This window comes from Pelodiscus sinensis, chromosome 2 (genome assembly GCF_049634645.1).
Source record: "Pelodiscus sinensis isolate JC-2024 chromosome 2, ASM4963464v1, whole genome shotgun sequence".
Taxonomy (NCBI): domain Eukaryota; kingdom Metazoa; phylum Chordata; order Testudines; family Trionychidae; genus Pelodiscus; species Pelodiscus sinensis.
In genome coordinates, this window is record NC_134712.1 from 63,700,872 (window position 1) to 63,719,237 (window position 18,366).

An 18,366-nucleotide genomic window follows, 5' to 3' on the forward strand; every position below is an offset into this window, starting at 1 on the left:
GCATAGGGCAGAAGGAGCTCCTGCCTCTCATGGGAATGAAGGAGGCTCAGGCTTCTAGGGATTGAAGGAGCCAGGCTGGGTTGAAGCATCATCCACAAAATACAAGGCTGCTGATGCTGAAAATTGAGAGAGGTGTACTCTGCATCACAAATAGCCTATGTCCATATTCAATTTTTACTTTTTTAAAACCTTTATATGCAACAATCCCCCCACCCCCGATAAAAAGAAGTGCCCCGATTTTCACTCTTGCTATCTGATTACTAGATCAGCTACCCTGTTACATGGCTCTATTGGCAATCTTGTGTTCCACCTTGCAGCCAGAGGGCAAGAAGAGGGAGAGGGTACCTGCACTCTCAGGACCCATCTTCCAGCTCCCTTGTTGCCCCCTCTTTATATTCCTGCTCCAAGTCCTAATTCAGTAAACCTCCCTCTTCAACCAAACACTTAAACACTTGTTTTAAGTAGGTAATTAAATTCAATTAATGTTAATGTGTTTTAAAGACATGCTTAAGTGCCTCCTAGCTGAATGACATGTCAAATGAGCACCTAGCTAACCCTTTCAATGCCTTGGTGAGCTCTATGTGTGCCCATCACAAGCTCTTTATAGTTCATCTCTTTGTAATTTCTCTATTAATCATCCCCTTTTCACTGTGTGTGTGTGAGTGAGAAAGAGAGAAGATGTCCGCCATAGGGAAATGTTTGCTGTCACTTTAAAATTTCTTTTCTATTATTTTCCAAGCTTCTCAGAAAAACTCTAGCCTCATGTGAGATGTGGCGTGTGAAATTTGAGGTGCATTGGTTTCTTTCTAGGTATGATAGGCATTATAAGGATTCAGAATCAGGCATCCAGGCTTTAATCTAGCACCACTCCATCACATACCCACACAGAAATACATTACCCATTACAAAGATAGCTTCCCCAATTATCACCTCTAATATCATTAGCTCACAGACATTTACCTTCCCCCCCCACCATCCCCCTTCTGTTCTGAAATTTGATTTGTCCTTTTCATATGTGTTCATTTTTTTTAATTGTATCCTTTGGTATATATGGTTGTAACAATTTTCTTCCACTATTTGATCTGAGGAAGTGGGTCTGGCCCACGAAAGCTCATCACCTATTAAACCATCTTGTTAGTCTTTAAAGTGCTACATAGTCCTGTATTTTGTTTCAGCCACACAGAGTAAGTATTTAACAGCTCATATATATTTGCATTACACCATTAGATGCCAATTGTACAAAGGCTTATGCATATGCTTTACTTTACACATGTGGTTAATTAATCCCATTGAATGCAGTGAGCTATTCACAGCATCCAAATTAACCTTTAACATAAGTCTTTACAGCATCGGGGCCTTGGATTGCCAGACACCATGTTACATTGCACACAAACCTACTATGAAATACTCCTGACTGCAACTAAGAAATAGGCTAATCCAGCATTTTTATGGAGTATATTTCAAAATGTTCTACAATAGGAAAGCAATATCGTTAAAAAAGAGAGCGAGAAATGACCTTAAATGTCTATGAGAAATCAATGACTACAGCTTCTGAAGACAATTCTACAAACGTGGAGCAAAAATCTGATCTCTAGCATCAGCAAAACAGATTAAACTGCTTGTGTTAGCAGTTCTCAGTGAGAGAGCTGGACAACAGTCAAAGCTTAACTCAGCCAAATGTGAAGAAGCGTTACTACGGTACTATCAAACCTGAGAGAGAATAGCAAATGTTCTTTTAAAAAATGACTTTCAGAAATTAGAAGGATTCCTTCAAGAACCAGGGGATAGAGGATCAAACTTTTCCATACAAGTGAGGTTAACAGGGAAGTAATAATAGCTGTATCTCTTACAGCTTGACTGCCCCGGGACAGATGCATGAAATAATGAACTTTGTTAGAAACAAGAAGCAGAGCCAAAGCTGCAATGCACTGTCATGACTGTAATGAAACATTTTACAAATTATTTGAACTGCATCTGTGATTCTGAAGCAAGTTCATCCTCAAAATAATCACTCTTCCCTTACCCCTTCAGAGGTTCAGTAAATAAATTACATTCATATCAATTCACTCAATTGTGCCCCGTTTAATAGTTGATTACTCCTTCAGGAATGGTGCTTCTGGCTTGAACTGTGAACATGTTCTTTATGAGGCTAGGCTTATATAACTACAAAAGAAGTCTCTTTGATCAAAGATGTCACAGACTGAAATAAAGTTGTATGCATCAGCATAAAGCAATAAGAACTACCAAGTGAAAGGAGAAAGTTCAGAAAAGGGAATAGTACAAAACAGAGAGATCCCCATTCAATTATAACACATGAAGGCAGACAACTAAATACTGACAAATTATATAGAAAGTGTATGCAAATGCTAGAAGTCTAAATACTAACATGGGTGAACTTGAGCACCTGGTATTAAATGAGGATATTGATATAACAGGTAACACAGAAACATGGTGGAATGATGATAATACATGGAATATGATTAACACCAGGGTACAAAATATATAGGAATAACCTGATAGGCCATGCTACTGGTGGTGAGGCATTATATGGGAAAGAATGAATAGAATCAAATATATAAAAAAATCTGAAAACTTCCCCTGGGTCTTAGTGCTCAACCACTCCCCTGTTCCCTGCACCTCACTCTTAAAGGGGACATGCTGTTTTAATGCTGTTTTATTTTATTTTATTTTATTTTATTTTATTTTATTTTATTGGCTTAATAAGTCCTTGGGTCCTTTTTTTTCCTCTCTCAACAACTTTGGTCTCCCGCCCCCCCCCCCCTTTTATTTCCCTTCAACAGAATTTTTCCCGTTTTTTGGGGGGGGAGGCAGGGGGCGGTATTTTTGTTTCAACCATCTGACAACCCTACCCCACACAGCCACGCTGCAGTTTCTGCCTGCCTGGTCCTGACTGAGCTCAACCCCAAGCTCTTTCTGGGGACCTTCTCCATGGGTGTGGGAGCTACACTCTGGCAACCGTAACCCACTATAGAGAGGCTTTTCTGGAAGCTCAGCACCAGTTTGGACTGGTGGGACCGGCTGGTCATTGAGCGGTGGGATGACCAGCAGTGGCTCCAAAACTTCCGCATGCAGAAGGCCACCTTTTTGGAGCTATGTGCCTGGCTTGCCCCCGCCCTCCAATGACATGACACCCACCTGCAGCCCGCCATCCTCCTGGAGAAGTGGGTCGCCATCACCCTCTGGAAGCTCGCCACCCCAGACAGCTACTGGTCAGTGGGCAACCAGTTTGGCATGGGGAAGTCCACCATCGGGGCCCTCCTCATGGAGGTAAGGCACTCTCGGGCTGCAATTGCTGTTGGGGGGAGGGCGAGTACTGGAAAGGGGGACCCTAGGGAAAAGGGAAGGGGGGTACATGAATGGCCTGAGGGTGGGGGAAGCCCTATCCCTGGGGGATTGTGCTTCCCTCTGCCCCCCACCCCCCGTGGCAGGATGTGTGTGGCCTCCCCTGGCAGCAGGATCCCACCTGAGCTTAGGGGCTGCCTGCTGCATCCGTGTGCCTCACACTAATGCTGCACATGGTTCCGTGTGCGTGGACTGCAGCACGATGTCCAGACCAAGCAGCCCAAATGACACTTGCACCCCGACCCCTGTGAGCCAGCCTCCCCCACCCTGTGTATGTAACAAATTAAGACCACTCATCTGAAGGTCCCTCCCCAGCGTCCGACAAGGCCTGGAAGACGTCCTGGCTCACAGGTGCCAGCTCCAGAGACAGGGTGACAATGTCCGTCTCCTCCTCCTCCTCCAGCTGGCTCTGGTTTTCCTGCTCCTCCTCCGCCTTGACCTCCAGCAAGGTGATGACGGGGGGTCTCGAGGCTGGAGTCCACCATGATGGGTAGGGAAGATGTTTCCCTACCCCCCAGGATCTGGTACAGCTCATCGAAGGTGGGGCAGGAGTGGGGTCCTGACCCTGAGCGCAAGCTACACTCTCTGGCCTGGACATATCCCTGGCGGAACTCTTTCACCTTACTCCAGACCTGTTCCAGGGTCCGGGGTGGGTGTCCACACTCCGCCAGGGTCTCGGCCATGCACTCGATTATCTCAGTGTTGTGGCGCTTATAGCAGAGATCCTGCAATGTCTCCTCCTCGCCTCACAGCTTGAGGAGGGATAGGATCTCTGCTCCAGACCAGGAGGGTTCTGGCTCTTGGTCCCCCTGGGTGGGTTCTGGGACCCCTGGAGCTGCTCTTCGGGAGGGCCAGGAGGTAGCAGGGGGCTTGAGGCTGGGCCATGAGTGGCAAGACCTATGGCAGGTAGAGCCACATGGTGAGGTGCTGCTCTCAGGCCGGTTTCCTGCCACAAGGCTTGTCCAGGGTTCCTGCAGCTTTAAGAGGGGCCAGAAGACAGGAACTATAGAGTGCTAATTAATTTGGACAGAGTGTCCACCAGGGCACCTGTGTTATTTCCTGGGGGACTCTTCTTTTGAAAAAACAAACAAACCCCTCTTCCACATCCACACACGCCTTTTTCCGAAAGAGCTCTTTTGGAAAAAAGCTTCTTCCTTGTAGAAAGAGGATTACTAATGCCAGATAACCCCCTCTGTTCTTTTGATTTACTTTCGGAAGAACGTGATTTCAGTGTGGACGTAACTCAGATGTTGTCTGTAGTGTAGACATACCCTCAGTGGGACCATTCTTATGTTCTTAAAAAAAATATTTAAGAAATAACCCAAAAAACGGGATACTCATGGAAAACAGAACAAATCTGTGAAGCAAAGCACATCACAGTGGTTACAGATTACAGACATTTGAATAAGAACAGAAGATACCCAGAACTGAATAAGAACAGAAGATACTCCCTGTTAGATCTGAAGTAAGATGTTTGCAGTACATTTTCACAATATCAAATGCACTTATGCTTATGAAGTGAACCAAATACACATAAAAGAATTGGATGGCTTAACTATAAAGGGAATTAAAAGCTATAAAGATCTCTCACTATCTTGTAAACAAACTGTCTGGAACCATAATCTTGTGTCTTGGTTTCCAAAACAGCAGACAGACAACTAATAAGTGCCAAGTCTGGATTGCATTTTTACATTATATTTTCAAAGTACTGTTGCATAATATCTTCTGCTGTTGAAGTTTTTCAGTAACAGCTGGCACTGTGCTATATAAAAAGGTTGCCTAAGTGAAAAGTACCTTGCATTATACTGTGTATTAATTAGTGCTCAAATAATTTTACTGGTATAAGGAGGGACTATACCGTAAAACTAAGCTCAAGCTTTTGTCATTCAGATTTTTCTTTCAGTCTTAATACTAAATTTCCTTACATAGGAGTGCTAGGTTCTCAAGCTGAATATTGTATTAATTATGTTTTATGATCCACTTCCAACCTGACTTGATTAGCCTCATTTATACAAGTACCCTCTTTATTTTATACACACACACACACACACATGCCTCTGTAAACACCACTCCAATTAATCTGATGAAATGGGTTTTGCCCACAAAAGCTTATGCCTCATACATCTCTAAGGCCATGTCTACACTAGGAAATTATTTCAAATATACTAAGTTCAACTTCTGAACACTTGATTTTACAAAATTCGAAGTTTCATGTCCTCACTACGGGAAGAATCGAATGTAGTCCAAGACAGCTCTTTAATGTGGACATGCTACCTTGGACTCAGAGTCCCAGGATGCACTCTGGGGAGCTGCAGGAGGCCTCCTGGAGTCAAATTAGTTAAAATTAGCAGCACTGGAATGTCAACACTAATATTATTTCAGATGTACAAATTCAGGAATAACATTATTTCTCATGAAAAGCAGGACTACAGAGTTCAAATTCCATGGCCCCTTTCTCCAGAATAATGGGCTTGGTAGTGTGGACGCCTCACTTACAAATTTGGCCTTGGGGGACTAATTTTGGATTCAGGGACCTAGTGTAAATAAGGCCTAAGGTGCCACAGGACTCCTCATTGTTTTTACAGATACAGACTAACATGGCTACCCCTCTGAGACTATGTTTTCTGAATACATACATAGTATGTTGGATTACTATTTTTATTAATACTGCTGTATTGTCATCATTGTAGCTGTTCAGATGTCCCGTAATCTCAAATTTGTTTCAGTTCAGTGTAACCAAGACTGAATGTTTGCCTTTTTCAAGTGCAAAAAAATCAGATGAATTTATGCCTGGAACACTGAAATATTGTGAACAATGGAGCTGGAACATTAAAAGTTAAATTAAGTCAGGAGATGGTCCACTTTGAAAAAACAGTGTCAATAGGAATAAGATATACATGTCAAGATATACTTGTCATTCTTAACTGCCGAAGTCTCCCTCATAGTATGAATAAAAAAGTTCAACATTATATTTCAGTTATATATCCATGGTGAACATTAGGGTTTTTCATTTAGAAATATAATTCTACATCTATAATGAGACAGGAATCATGGATAAATTATTACTGCAGAATGTTTCCAGTAATGAGAGCAGTTATATTAGCTGAGAAAAAGACAGTTAATTTATTACTAAAACGGACTAAACCAGGTGTGTCATCTTATTTCCAACTTCACCCATACAATGGGTATGCTGTTGTATTATTTATTGGTTACATTTTTTTGCAGTCTGACAGCAGGAGATTAGCAGCCTGTAGCCTCAATTGTGCATTTACCAAGGATTTCATGTCAGAAAAGATAGGAACAATAAATATTTGTTAATTGAGGGATTGTCCCTTTGCAATCTTTGCATTTGCATCACTCTACTCACAATCCCTAGGACAACAGGGAAGTATATCAGGAACTTCAGGACTGAATGGAACCCTGACTTGGACAGTTAGTGGGGCAGATTGGAAGGTGTCATCTTCTGGGAGATAATTTCCATTGTTCAGACAACTGTGTGGAACTTCAGAGCTCCCAAGCTAGTTGATGGGTACCAGAGGCTGAAAATGGAGCCAAGGAGTGGTATGATACAGCCCAACCATGCCTGTTGTCTTCAGACTATGCCTTCTTCTTGCAAGGCTGGAAGCAGGAAGCAGATGTGGCATAAGTGTCATCTCTTTGCAACCACAGAATCTCTTTATACTGGAGTGACCCTACCTTGACTGACTAAACCGACATTCAGGCCAAACAGTAATAATGGAGCAGTCCCAGGAAATCTTTGCTTCTGTGCTTCCATATTACACCCATTCTAACATTTTCTTTTCATCTTGTGTAACAGCTGCACTAAACCTTCTCCTTCTCAGGCTCACTAACAGCATACATTCTCCCCGTATATCCAGGAGCTTTCACTACATCCAATCAGCCAGCACCTTGCAGACATTTCCTCTCACCTCAAATCTAATACAATGAAATAAGTTTTTCAATTTGTCATACAGAGGCAAAAAAGAAAAATCTCCCTCCAATGTCATGAACACTAACCAATGATTTTAGGAAGAGAAGCTGAAAGCAAAATCCTAAGAGTAGAAGGAAGAATAATTCTGCATATTCTAGGCTGGTTCTGAGGACAGGCTGCTGACATTCATGAAAGGTCTAGGGATACGGCTAAACTGCGAAGGGTTTTCAGAATACTGGAAGCATACTGAAAAAACTCCACCATGTCCAGGGAACACGTTTGCTCTTCCCCTTTTTTTGTGGAAGAGCAAACGCACTCTTTCGGAAGCCCCTGCATTCCTCGTTATATGAGGAAGAAGGGGGCTTCCGAAAGAGGGTTTTTTCCGACATTTGTCCCAGTCAAGATGGGCCAAATGTCGGAAAAGCCTCTTCTGACAAAAGAATTGGAAAAAGGTACGTAAAATGCATAGCGCATTTTGCGTTCCTTTTTCCGACAAAAACTTGTAGTCTAGCCATACCCTGAGTGAAGAACTAGTGCAAAACAGCTCCAGTCCAATTTCCATTGAAATCACAGGCTGGATTCTCCAGTCCAGTAATATCACTTCATGGTGTAAGAAGCTGTAAAGCAACTGTAAATGGTCAACACAAGGAAACTCTCAGCCAACTTATTGATATCTGTTTAAGACAGCCAGCCACCACCTTCTGTTCCAGGTGTGCATCCTTCTCTGACATCAGGAGTTGTAGACATGTCATAGGCATTTTGGGAACAGGCAGGAAAGAGGGCTGAGGAGAACAGTGCTCATCTATTCTCAATTTTCTACTTTTGTAAGGTAACTCAAGGACTTTAGGCCAGTGGCTTTAAAGTTGTTCTACTGCAGCTATCATTTATACCAGGACTGAGTGACTGAAGATCAGCCCCCACTCTCCACTGCATAAGGTAATCAGATGTTCCGATTTTTAGGGACAATTCCAGTACCTGGTGGGGGGAGGGTTGTCTCATATAGGTGTTTATTGCTGCCCACCCCGTTCTGAGTTTTCACACGTGCTGTCTGGTCACCCTATCACTACATCTGAGTACAGTAAATCAATGGAGTAGGTTGTGTCAAAGGTGCATTAGAGATCTTTGAGAAATGAAAAGCAACATTTTCCCCTAAACCTCTTTGTCCTAAGTTTCATCTTATGGGCAGTGCATGAAACTCAGCCTCTAGCTCTACTTTTGTTCCTGAATCAATACTAAATTATATTTAAAACTAAGAGACAAACCCATGGTTTCAGATTCTAAATGCACACAAAAGCTTTAATTTAATCAAGTTATTCTGTTAGCATTGATAAACTACTTGAAGTCTTGTAGTTTATTAATCATGCAGGCAGGCTCTCCTCAGAATAAAGCCCGATATTCAGTCAGGAAGTCATTTTTTGTGTGTGTTATGCAGATTTTCACAAAACACGATCAATATATTAAAGATTTGAGTGCCTTTGAAGCTATGCTGTTTTAATTAATTTACTTATTTTGCATTTTACTTGTCTCTGGAATGTGCAAATACAGTGAGTTAAGAATAAAGGAGTTGTACTGCTAATGCAAGAGCTCATCTTTAAAATGTTGCTTACAAATCAAAAAAGGAAATTTCACTCATTTTATATATACATATGGAATGTGCTGGAGTAATAAGGAGATGAGGCAAGTGAGGTTGTGCTTTTTAGTGGACTAACTTCTGTTGGTGAATGATGCCAGGTTTGAGCTTACATGGTTTATGTCTATATTAGGCCTGGGCAAAATACCTCTGTGGGATATACTGTATCTGGCCTGCCAAGCTGCTGGATCTGGCCCACAGACGTAGCAGGGAGCCCTAGGCAGACTTCCTGCCTGTTCGCCATGTGGGGCTTTGTTTGAACAGCTGTGAGCCTTCACACACTGCTCCCGCCCCCAGCAAAATCCCATTGGCCGGTTTCAAGACAATAGGAGCTGCCTGTTGTCAACAGATAGTTTGCTAAGCACCCCGTCTCCCCCCACCCCAGCTCCTAGTTGTTCAAAAACCACATGTCCCCTGCAGTCAGTATGGGGGCAGGGAAGGCAGAGAGTTTGCTTAAGAAGGTTCCTGGCTGGGAGTCAAGCATGTAAGTCTCCCAGCCAGAGCCTGCCTCTGGCACCCCAATGCTTTGCTTCCCACCCCATGTAACCCAAACCCTCTGCCCCCTCCCCCTGCACCCATATCCCCTCTCAGATCCTGCACACCAATCTGCTGCCCCAGGTCACAACCCAAACCCCTGCATCCCCTCCTGCACTCCAGTCCCCTGTCTCAAGTCACAACCCCCTCTTGCCCAAGGACACAACCCAAACCCCTGCACTCTAGTCCCCTGCTCCAGGTCACAACTGCCTTCTTCAGCCAAACTCCCTTCTAAATCCAACACTCTCTCCTGCACTCCAGTCCCTTTCTGCAAGCTCCCTTCTGCACTCGACCTCCATCCCAGACCCCACTCCTCCTCCATTGATATGGAAGAGTGAGGCCCTTGACCACTTTCCAAATTCTTGGTGTTTCTCGCCCCATCAAAGATTATTGCACATCCCTGGTCTATATGGTGATAAACCTGCAGCACTGACTCTTAAGGGCTCAGGTCAGCTAAATTGCAGGTAGACATTCAGATGTGGGCAGGAGAGCTGACAAGGACCTCAAAGGGGCAAGGACCTCAAAGGGGCAGAGCTGGGGACATTGCCCTGCAAAAGGCATGCTCCCACCCCAGCTCTCAGAGCCACATGGAGCATGTGGCACAGTGTGCAGGCAGCAATTCAAAGGGATCAGGGTTCCGGTCACCACTGTTGCCTCAGTAGCAGTGGTGGAGGCCAGGAACCCTGAGCTGCTTTGAATCACTGGGCCCAGGGCTTCTGGCCTGATCCAAAGTTGAGGGAATTATCTAGAAAGAATCCAGTTGACTGCAGTGAAGTTTGAATCAGGCCCTATGATGACAATCTACATCACTAAAACAGTATTTCTAGTCCTGATCTTCCAGTTGGAATCACATGGATTGACCTGTGCATTGGCACAGAATCTGGGCTTCCAGAGATCTTGATGTGGTTACAAGGATCTGCCCACGCAGCTATAATTGTGGGCTCATGGTCTACAATAGCTTTTTTTTTTTTTTTTTTTTTTTTTTGTAAAGCATTGTACTGTAGATTGATTATCCTCTGCAGGAGATGAGTAACTCCTACTGAGTTCAAGAGAAATGACTGTGGGAGAGAATTGGACCTGTGGGGGAGAGTGTTAGCATGTGTGGAGGATGACTTTTCCCTTACAGAACTGCATTTTAAAAAGTGCATTGCTCATGTAAAATATAAATCATATATTGTGATGAATGTACATAGTAAAGTGACTCATTTGCAGCAACAGTTCATTTATTTGTCTATCTGCAAAATTGCAGGGGAGTATATTTCACACTTCATGCACTTGCCTCTGCTCTAATTTTTCTCACTCTTTTCTCTCTCTACATGAACACAGCAAGTGAATATTTTAAAAATGCAGAAAGTCAGTAACATAAGGGGCTGAAGAAATCCAAACACACGTAACTCTGTCCAGCACTAAAGAAACTTCCCCAATTCTGTGGGAGAATGAGTATCCAAGGAAGAGGAAATGGTGAAACTCGCCAGTTATTTTTTCCTGTTGGTTTTTGGGAATCCTGCCTAATGTTTTTGACATTTGAAGGATGCAGATCTCACAGATAAAACAGCAAAATCTAATCAATGAACTTTATTCATTTTTCAAAATGTCAAAGTTGCTTTTTAATGAATTGTTTGACTTTGCAGTATTTCTCTGGACCTTAACAATGACTCTGTACCTCTGCCTGTCTATTTTCTGTCAGTGTGTGGGTGTCAGGGAGAGGGAGAGTGATCAGTGGTATGGGATAGCAGGGAAGAGCTCCAGCAATGTCACAGGATTCAATCATGCAAAATACTTAACTAAGCATATGAGGAGTTCCAGTGAGTTCAGCGAGGCTATTCATGTGCCCAAATGTTTTGACAGATCAAAGTTACAGTGATCAGTACCTTGCAAGAGCAGGCTTTACAGGTGATCTAGTGATAAAACTGACTTTGATGTTCCCCAGGGTGCCCAGGATTGTGAGGCACCTCGCTACCTCGTTACCTTCAGGTAAGAAAGCCTTGTTTGTTCCTGCTGGAAATCAATTCCCCAACTCCACAGGCAACAGAGACCTCACAAGCCTAGCTGCTACTCTACAGCAGTAGATTTCAAACTTTTTTTTTTTGATAACCCAGTTGAACATTGTTGATGCTCATGGGCCAACATAATTTGTCTAGAGTGTGAGCTGCAGGGTGGTGCTGAAGATGAGAGCTTTGGGATGTAGGAGGGAACTCTGGCTTTGGGGGTGATCAGGGCTGTGGCAGAAGGGACTTACCTTGAGCGGCTCCCAGTCAGTGGTGCAGCAGGGGTGCTAAGGCAGGCTTTTTTCCTCTCCAGGTACCACAGACCATGCTGCACTCCAGAAGCTGTCAGCAGCAGGTTTCCACCAATGGGAGTACAGAGCTAGTGCTCAGAGCAGATGTATTGCACAGATCCCTGTGCGCTCTGTCCCCCACCTGCACCTACGATCTGGGCCTGTTACCAGCCGTTTCTGGGGCACAGCACAGTCTTTGGTGCCAGGACAGGCAGGTAACCTGCCTTAGCACTCCCACTGGTCACCTGATTCCCCTACAGCAACGAGACCCAGTGCTTGACATTCCACGACCCATGACATGTAGTTTGAAAACCACTTCTCTACAGGTTAGTGACTAGCAACCCCAATCGAAGAGCCCTCTTAACATCTTGAAGTATCCACCCTAGCTCCCCTGGACACTCAGGGTATGTCTACACTACCCCACTAGTTCGAACTAGCGGGGTAATGTAGGCATACCGCACTTGCAAATGAAGCCCGGGATTTGAATTTCCCGGGCTTCATTTGCATAAGCGGGGAGCTGCCATTTTAAAAACCCCGCTGGTTCGAACCCCGTGCAGCGCGGCTACACGGGGCTCGAACTAGGTAGTTCGGACTAGGATTCCTACTCCGAACTACCGGTACACCTCGAGGAACAAGGAACGAGGAACGAGGTGTACCGGTAGTTCGGAATAGGAATCCTAGTCCGAACTACCTAGTTCGAGCCCCGTGTAGCCGCGCTGCACGGGGTTCGAACCAGTGGGGTTTTAAAAATGGCGGCTCCCCGCTTCTGCAAATGAAGCCCGGGAAATTCAAATCCCGGGCTTCATTTGCAAGTGCGGTATGCCTACATTACCCTCCTAGTTCAAACTAGGAGGATAGTGTAGACATACCCACAGTTCTCAGGGGTTCCCCGCTTGCAAAGCAGTCCTGGCTTGGAGTGCCATGAGTGCCCACACTCGGCACATCACAGCACTCGGCCATCAGCCCGGCTGCACTTGCCGCAGGCTGCCATCTGGGGGGGGGGTCAATTGGGGGGCTGCAGGAGAGCTTCCACCCCGAGGAGCCCGCAGATCCACCCCAGTCCTCTCCATCGGGGGCTCATACCCCATTCCTCCCTCACCTCCTTCCACTTACCCCTCCTTAGCCCTCTCTTTATCGAACAGAACTCTGGGAGACTGGGAAAAGGAGGTGGGAGAGGGGAAGAGAGAGGGTGGGAGAGGGGAGGGCAACTAAAATGATCAGGGGTTTGGAACAGGTCCCATATGAAGAGAGGCTAAAGAGACTGGGACTTTTCAGCTTAGAAAAGAGGAGACTGAGGGGGTAGGATAGAGGTCTATAAAAGCATGAGTGGTGTGGAGAGGGTGCATAAAGAAAAGTTCTTCATTAGTTCCCATAATAGAAGGACTAGAGGACACCAAATGAAATGAATGGGTAGCAGGCTTCAAACTAATAACAGAAAGTTCTTCTTCACAAAGCAAATCGTCAACCTGTGGAACTCCTTGCTGCAGGAGGCTGTGAAGGCTAGAACTATAAAAGAGTTTAAAGAGAAGTTAGATAAATTCATGGAGGTTGGGTCCATGGAGTGCTATTAGCCAGGGGGTAGAAATGGTGTCCTTGGCTTCTGTTTGTGGAAGGCTAGAGATGGATGGCACGAGACAAATGGCTTGGTCATTGTCTTCAGTCCATCCCCTCCAGGGTACCTAGTGTTTGCCGCTGTCGGCAGACAGGCTACTGGGCCTTTGGTCTGACCCAGTACAGCCATTCTAAGCTCAGGGCTCAGGGTCGGGGGTCTCACTGGACCACCCTGATTTTCATGCAAACCTGCTCCTGGGTGGCCAGGCTGGCAGCTATCCTGCCCTAGACGGCCACTTTCCTGTGCCTAGTGCGGAGGTCATGGATGAGGTCCACGATCTCCGCACTAGACCAGACGGGTGCCCGTCTCTTGCGGACCCGGGCAGGCTCCCGGGAGCCGCCAGCCTGGTCCCGGGAAGAGGCGGAGGGCTGGGTGGCAGCGGGTGGCTGGCTTGAGCCGTGCCAGGTGCAGGGTCTGCTGGCTGGGTGCTGGCAGGCTTGCACCTGGCACGGGCACCGTAGGCAGCCCATGCCCCTTTAAGGGCTCCGGGGACGGGAGGGGGGCAGACGAGTTTCCCTGGTGGTGCCCAGAGTGGCCACCAGGGAAAGCTGGGGAGGGCTAGCCTCCCACTAGTTCGAATTAAGTGGCTACACAGCCCTTAATTCGAACTAGCTAATTCGAACTAGCCGTTAGTCCTCGTAAAATGAGGTTTACCTAGTTTGAATTAAGCGCTCCGCTAGTTCGAATTAAGATCGAACTGGCGGAGCGCTAGTGTAGCACCTATCAAAGTTAATTCGAACTAACATCTATTAGTTCGAATTAACTTTGTAGTGTAGACATACCCTTATAGAATTTACAGATAAACTGCTTCGAAAGAAGCTTCGTACTTTATAAACTTTATAAGCTTAATACACTCCCACTTACCAGTTCCACCTCAGATCACTTAAACACACAGCACTTGGCTGTGTCTCTAGTGAAATTGAATTGGTTATTTACCAAAACAGAGATTCAAATAATAGCAAGTAAAATCATTGGAAACAAATGGTTAGAAATACAATTAGATTGTAACATGCATTCTGGTGCCTAGACTTAAGTCTAGAGCCTAGACTTAATTAACAAGATAATCTTTTGTCTAACCATGTCTTGTCCATCCAAAATCCTTATAGACTTTATAGACAAGCTATGACACTCCTTTCATGAGACAAACACGTTATCATCTTGTCTTCTCAGTAAAGGACCGCAGGTGTTTACTTGCACCCCAAGATATACCAGAATAAACCGTTGTCATTGTTTATAAACAAGATACCAAAATCCACATGTTGAAATAATCTTTTACTACTGATGGCCTACTTTGTGAGGTGTACAATACACACAATAGAAATGACCTAACAGGGAGATAGATGTCTAATCTCCTGTCTAAAAGAAACATTTCTGAGGTATGTCACCTCTTGGTGGCCTACCTTAACTCAAGACCTGAAGAACATAATGTTTAGGACTGATACATAAGTCCTTAAACATGATCTATTTATACATTTCACAGCAGTTATGGCCTACCAGCTCTCAGAAAAGACCTCGCATGCCACTCTTTGGTGTGCTTTATACATATAACTGACCTGGGGAATCTCTGTAAAGCAGGTGTGAGGAACCTAAGGCTCGGGGGGTGGGGGCAGATGTGAACCTTCGCTTGCCTAGATCTGGCCCCCAAAGCTCAGGGCTCACCTCCAGCACACAGAATCTACTATCTTGTGCCCCTAAGGCTCTGGTGTGAGGGCAATGTGAGGGATGTCTTTCCCCTCCTCAGTTGGGGACCACATCGGGGGCGGGGAGGTTCTTCTGACTTGTGTGTGGCCCCTGGATGATTTTTGATGTGGGTCAGCAGCCCCCCAACCCAAAAAAGATTCCTCACCTCTGCTGTAAAGCCTTGTGCAACCATGTTCCCTCTGCCAGTGGGCAATAAAAGATCCCTTGATCACTATGGTGAATTTTGCTTCCTTTACAACTTATCTCTAAGATATATTCAGGGTATAAACGTAATACCAAAACTAACTTTATTGTTCTGTTATCAGTAGCTTATTCTAATGCCATACTGGCTGGCTAGCTCCATTCTGCTGCTGCTTCAGAAGTAAACATTCTGTGATTTGATACAACTCTAAAAGATGGACTTTTGGAGTCTGGAACTAGCACATAAGGATAAGGAGTTTTCAAGGATTTAATCTAAAAGAATACAATAAATACTATTAATTACTTGAGCCTGTCCACTGTCCAGCTACAAGGGTTATTATTCTAAATTATTTTAGTCTCTCAAAATGTATCAGCCAGATTGTGTGTGGTAGTTTGGAGGATAATAGGTTTGCAATCCTTTAAGACTACTATCTATACACAAACGAGCAAGCCACATTCCTGTGTCTGCTTTTGTGTCATACTGTCATATAAGTCACTAAACTACAGGTTGCACCTCTCTAGTCTGGCATTCTCTGGCCCAGCAACATCTGTGATCTGGCATGCTTTTAGTTAGCTGGAAGGCCATGTAACATGGGTGTAGCCAAGTTTCCTGTGGTCCCATAAAATTTGTTTACAGTCACCAGTCCTGGTTCTCAGTGTTCTGAGCTATTATTTAGCTCTAATTTATCCCTAAGGGTATGTCTAGACTACATGGCTCTGTTGCCAGAGCCATGTAGATTAGTTTACTAGACATATCCAAATGAAGCGGCAATTTAAATAATCACCGCTTCCTTTAAATTAAAATGGCTGCCACGCTGTGCCGATCAGCTGTTTGGCGGCACAGCACTGTAGACTGGACTCTCCGCAGTTGACATCAAAGGCATTTGTTGACCTCCCCGGTATGCCTCGTGGGATGAGGTTTACCAGGGAGGTCGACATATGCCTTTGATGTCGACCGTGGAGCGTCCAGACTACAGTGCTGTGCCGCCAAACAGCTGATTGGCACAGCGTGGCAGCCATTTTAATTTAAATGAAGCGGCAATTATTTAAATCTCCGCTTCATTTCCCTTTGCCTACAACCCTAATCTACATGGCCCCGTCGACGGAGCCATGTAGTCTAGATATACCTTAAATGTCTCTAAGGGTATGTCTACACTACCACCCTAGTTCGAACTAGAGTGGTTAATATAGTCATACGAACTTGCAAATGAAGCCCGGGATTTGAATTTCCCAGACTTCATTTGCATGTTGCCGGGCGCCACCATTTTTAAATGTCCGCTAGTGCGGACTCCGTGCCCGCGGCTAAACGTGGCACGAACTAGATAGTTCGGACTAGGCTTCCTATTCCGAACTATCTGTATGCCTCGTGGAACATGGAAGAAAATGGCGGCGCCTGGCAACATGCATATGAAGCCCGGGAAATTCAAATCCCGGGCTTCATTTGCAAGTTCGTATGACTACATTAACCACCCTAGTTCGAACTAGGGTGGTAGTGTAGACATACCCTAAGAGCCCAGTAAGCAGTAGAAGGGTTGGTAATGCTGCTAGACAATATTGATCTTCCTTGGTTCAGCAAATTCTCTGTTTCAGCACTGGTCAAGTCCCAAGGGTGCCAGTCTAGAGATATTCAACCTGTAGAAATCAAACAAAGAATAAATTGCCCTTTTCTCTGGTTTAAAAAAAACAGAGAGATGAAAATAAATCCTCATTATGTTACATTATTTAAAATAAAATTAGTGAGAGAACAGGCTATCATGGAAACATCCTCTTTTCATCAGCAATTAGTCTGCAGACTTTGAGAGGATGAGTGGAGAGACTCCATTTATCTGATGGGCAATCCTTGTCCTTGTACTGAGTTATGGGAACATTTTCTTATTTTCTCGGTAGTAAGGATGTGTGCAAATGGAGGAAAAATGGTCCAGTGATTAAGTTACGAGCCCAGGAGACCCAAGTTCAACTCCCTACTCCACTGCAGACTTCCTATGGAACTTTTGGCAAGTTACGTTTCCTCTCTGTGCCTCAGTCACCATCTGTATAATGGGGATAATAGCAATTCTCCCCTCCCCAGGGAATGGTGATGATAAATACATTAGAACACAGTGAAATGTTCAGACATTAAAGTGCTGGAGCCTATGTAAGTGTATGTGATAGATTGGTGTATATGTGAGAGGCAAAAAAAGCCCAACTATCTATGTGTTCAGTTTTTCTGAAATAATAAGGAAATATGATTAATATCAAATAGACTGCTCGCTATATTGAATTATACATTTTTTTTATTTTCATACCCAGGGGGGAAAAACATTAGATTCAGTTGTCAAAACCCAGTAATTGCAGGGTAAATTTCCTCAGGAGAAGCAGAGCTCACAAACCATGAGTTTTACTGACACTTGTAAGCTCTTTGGGACTGTGTTCATACAGCACTGACTGTGTTCATATAGTGCCTAGGCCCTAGTACAATAGGTTCCTTGTTCCTGACTGGGGTTCCTACGTGCTCCCACAATCACGGTGCACTGGCTTTTCCCTTCAGGAAGTTGCTACCAAATCGACATTTAGCATCAGCAATTATAATCTAGAGAAGATACTTCCTAGTACTCCTATTAGAACATAATATATAGGTGGTCGTTTGTAGCGTAGACACAGTTGGACGCAGTGGGAGTGTAATGACCAAAACATTATCAAGAAGTTCTGTGAACTTATGTTATTTTTACACATTCCCCACAGATCTTTTTACTCGGGTCCTTTTAGTCAAAACAGACTGTGAACTTTACTCCTCTGTACATCAAGACTTGTGGCTAATATAAAACTGTGGATCAGATTGTTAAAACTCATTGCCTAGCACATGCAATGCACATGCTTGTAACCTGTTGCATGGACAAATCTAGCATTATACCTTTGCAGGAGCATTTGTATGTACATAATGGTGAGTGTGCATGCAAATGGAACTTTGATTGGTTACCCCTTTTGCTCATGCAGAGGTTTGTAGGCAAGACTGCAGATGCAAGTTAAGCTAATCAGTTTTGGCAATCTAGCCCTGTATTCAAAATACTTATACATTAAATATATGTATGGAGTGATTTGATTTTGAGTTCTGAAATGGTTAAGAACTGTGACTAGAAATGAGGTGTTTTCTGCAGCGG